Raw genomic sequence first — 4,523 nt, 5'->3', positions numbered from 1 at the left:
TCCTGGAGTATGGCCGGGAAATATCGGAGCTTGCATTCAAAACTGTATGCTTTATTCTGTAGGTTTATACAACCTCTGTTTTTAACTCTTTTTGACTTGTCTGTGTTGTCTCAAAACCAAATTTGACAAGGGATTACGGAAAATCGTTCCAACACTCCTCATCTCTTTGACTTGTTTCGTATAAGACCATTAAAATTACACTGTTATAGTTTTTTGACTTTTTTTGTTCGCAGACGGACGATAGGTCATTTCTATATCATATCGGTGCGCTGAATTCATTGGTGTTATTTGTTTTGCAAAGTTAGGTCAAACAAAATATTTTTTCCTTATAAGCATGGAGGCGCCTCAATATTCGCAAAGGAAACATTTATTATTATTCGCTTACTTTGCAGACCGGTTAAAGCCATTGAATTCATCGTATCGAAATGATATAGAAATGATCCATACCACGTCTTTTGGATTTTTCAACTATAGTATAACAGTGTTATCAATATATTTTCTAACTTGTTTTGTTTTGTTAGGTTAAAAAAAATTTCCAACGCATTCCAAGGAGTGAGATGCCAGATAATATTGAGGACTTCAATATTCGGGGCGACCAATTATATTTATATCGTATGGTCCGGGCTGTTCATACAGGAGAGTGTGATGAGAGTTTAGCAAGCGAGAAGCCCGGTGCTATGAGTACAGCCCGTTGGCTGACAACAGCGTCTCGAATTCTTCGCTATTATATAACGTGCGAGCAATCCCCAATAACACTAAAAACACTTGCTGACTTTATTGTAAAAGTTTATGCTCCTTTCTGGTTTCTGGTTAAAAACCAACCACTTGCAATTCACGGATGTCGTCACGTTTTCAAATACATCACATGGATTCGCCAATTGCCACAAGACATTCAAAATATTGTCCGTCCGGTCATAAAAAATAACTCATACTTTCTACACCCAGAAAATATTTTGATATCGATGATAACCGATACGGATCCATTCGTACGTTCAGATGGATACACGAATATCTTAGCAGCCCGCAGAGAAGCACATTTTATCTAAGCTCGAGAGCCGGCAGAAATACAGCAAGCTTGAATCCCGACAAAATTTTGTGCACTAAAATTTCCGTTACAAGACAAACAATTCACTAACTGTTTCGCGAGCGAGGAAAATAAATAAAATTTACTTTTTCTTGTATGGCTGTAGACTAAAAATAAATCTATATATATAAAAATTCAGCAGTTTTTAGCGTTGTGATGAACTTTACGGAGAATGGCTCAACCGATTTTAACCAAACTTTGCCACATTGAAGAGACACATGTGGAGAAGATTTGTAACTATGTTTGGTTAAAATCTCCTTTACTTCTTCGTCAACACACAGTATACACGAGGCAGCGTTCTTTTTACGCGTGTGGTTGTTATTGTAAACGGTTGCATGGAGCGTACATTTCACTCACAAATGTACAAGTTAACGTAGCAGTATTTGTGCCTAAATTTTCATTCCATTACATACATTTCAATGGAATGCCAACATACATACATATACATATATTCATACAGCAGTGGCTGCACGCCTGCATTCGCATGGAATAGAAACATACAAATTAGCAGGCACATCTGTAGCTGACCGCCTGCAATAATTAATCGTAACACAATGCTGCTGTGACTAACTTAACACTTTGCTTAAATACTTCTTCTTTACACCCACACTTCGGGATAACCGAAACAAAACCATTAGCTCAACGAACCTGAACAGGTCGTCGCTAAAAAAGTACTTAAGCAAGGCCGTTTTCTTAGAAGATTACCAAAGGTTATCAGTAATAGTGCATAGTGAAAGTAAGTGTTAAAACTAACAAGAAAGTGTTTTATTTGGTAAAGTGTTCAAGTGAAGCAGTTTCCAGGCATCAGCCAAAGAGATAAAAAAAGTGCGTCAGAAATATTTAAGAGAAGAGATTGTTTTCACATTTTCCAACGATATTTTCACGAAAAATTTACAAAATATATATTAATATTTCAAATGATTGATAACAAGTGAAACAGTGAATAAACGGTGTGAAAAATACACACAACAGAAATTGGCAAAAATAATTAATATTTTAGAAGTTTTTACTTAAGATATTCAAGAAAAGAGATTGTTTTCACACTTCCCGTAGATATTTTCAAGAAAAATTTCAAAAATATATATTAGTTTTGCTGATCATTTCCCATTTCTGTTCTGTGTAATTTTCATTTCAACGCGTGCTCACAGTTCCATTATATTTTTAAAGGATGGCACAAACAGTATGTTAATTTGAATTCCAGTTTAAAAACAAAAAAAGTAGAAATCAAGAGCTCAGAGTGACATAAAGAAGACCACTTTGATTCGCTAAAAGAAATGCCAAGAGATAGAAGACATGCTAACATCGGACGTAATACACGTCACAATAGAAATGTGCAAAATCACAGACAAAATGAAAGGTCACGTTCTCAAAATCGGCCAATAAATATCAATTCTGTAAATTTGAATGGTGCACCATTTCAATATAATCCATAACTTGATTATTCATCTCACAAATACGTTGTCATTGGAAGTATGGATAAAATTTGCGGATTTTGTCAAGCATTGAAATTCAAAACTGAAACACCAGGCATGTGTTGCGCTGCAGGAAAAGTTCGTTTACCAGACATACAATATCCGCCCGAACCATTAGCTACATTATTATCGGGAACATCACCCGATTCCAAACATTTTCTTGAAAAAATTTCCACATATAATTCATGTTTTCAAATGACATCTTTTGGTGCTGGAAAAATTATAACTGATAACTTCATGTCAACATTCGCTGACTCATCTAATGAATCATTAGATTTTCTTCTTCTTCTTAATTGGCGCTATAACCGCTTACGCGATTTTGGCCGAGTTTAACAAAGCGCGCCAGTCGTTTCTTTCTCGTGCTAACCGGCGCCAGTTGGACACACCAAGTGAAGCCAAGTCCTTCTCCACCTGATCTTTCCAACGCAGAGGAGGCCGCCCCCTTCCTCTGCTACCACCAGCTGGTACCGCATCGAATACTTTCAAAGCCGGAGCGTTCGTATCCATTCGGACGACATGACCCAGCCAACGTAGCCGCTGGATCTTTATTCGCTGCGCTATGTCTATGTCGTCATAAAGCTCATACAGCTCATCGTTCCATCGTCTGCGATATTCGCCATTGCCAACGTGCAAAGGTTCAAAAATCTTACGCAGAATCTTTCTCTCGAACACTCCAAGCGTCGCTTCATCGGATGTTGTCATCGTCCACGCTTCTGCGCCATACGTTAGGACGGGCATGATGAGAGTCTTGTAGAGTGTTAGTTTTGTTCGTCGAGAGAGGACTTTACTGCTCAGTTGCCTACTTAGTCCAAAGTAGCACTTGTTGGCAAGAGAGATTCTACGTTGGATTTCAAGGCTGACATTGTTATCGGTGTTAATGCTGGTTCCTAAATAGACGAAGTCTTTTACAACCTCGAAATTATAACTGTCTACAGTGACGTGGGTGCCGATACGCGAGTGCGCCGACTGTTTGTTTGAAGACAGGAGGTGCTTCGTTTTGTCCTCGTTCACCACCAGACCCATTCGCTTTGCCTCTTTGTCCAGTTTGGAGAAGGCAGAACTAACAGCGCGGTTGTTAAGGCCGATGATGTCAATATCATCGGCATACGCCAACAATTGTACGCTCTTATAAAAAATTGTGCCTGAGCGATTAAGTTCTGCGGCTCGTACGATGCTCTCCAACATCAGGTTAAAGAAGTCACACGACAGCGAGTCACCCTGTCTGAAACCTCGTTTGGTATCAAACGGCTCGGAGAGGTCCTTCCCAATTCTGACGGCGCTGCTGGTGTTGAGCAACGTCATCTTACATAGCCGTATTAGTTTTGCGGGGATACCAAATTCAGACATCGCGGCATACAGGTAACTCCTTTCCGTACTGTCGAATGCAGCTTTGAAGTCGACGAAAAGATGGTGTGTGTCGATTCTCCTTTCATGGGTCTTTTCCAAGATTTGGCGTATTGAGAATATTTGGTCGATGGTAGACCTTCCAGGTCTGAAGCCACACTGATAAGGCCCAATCAGTTGGTTGACGGTGGGCTTCAGCCTTTCACACAATACGCTCGCTAGAACCTTATAGGCGATATTTAGAAGACTAATCCCGCGGTAATTGGCACAAATTGCAGGATCGCCCTTCTTATGGATTGGGCAGAGTACACTTAAATTCCAATCGACAGGCATGCTTTCATCCGACCATATTTTGCATAGAAGCTGATGCATGCACCTTACCAGCTCCTCGCCGCCATGTTTGAATAGCTCACCCGGCTGTCCGTCGGCGCCCGCGGCTTTGTTGTTCTTTAGCCGCGTTATCGCTATTCTCACCTCGTCATGATCGGGCAGCGGAACGACAATTCCGTCGTCAACGATTGGGGTATCGGGATCTTCACTTTCTCGGTGACATGCGCAGCTGTCACTGTTTAATAAGTTCGAGAAGTGTCATTAGATTTTATGGACACAAATTATGGCTTTTT

Source organism: Anastrepha ludens, chromosome X (assembly GCF_028408465.1).
Source record: "Anastrepha ludens isolate Willacy chromosome X, idAnaLude1.1, whole genome shotgun sequence".
Lineage (NCBI taxonomy): Eukaryota > Metazoa > Arthropoda > Insecta > Diptera > Tephritidae > Anastrepha > Anastrepha ludens.
This window is presented reverse-complemented; position numbering follows the sequence as displayed.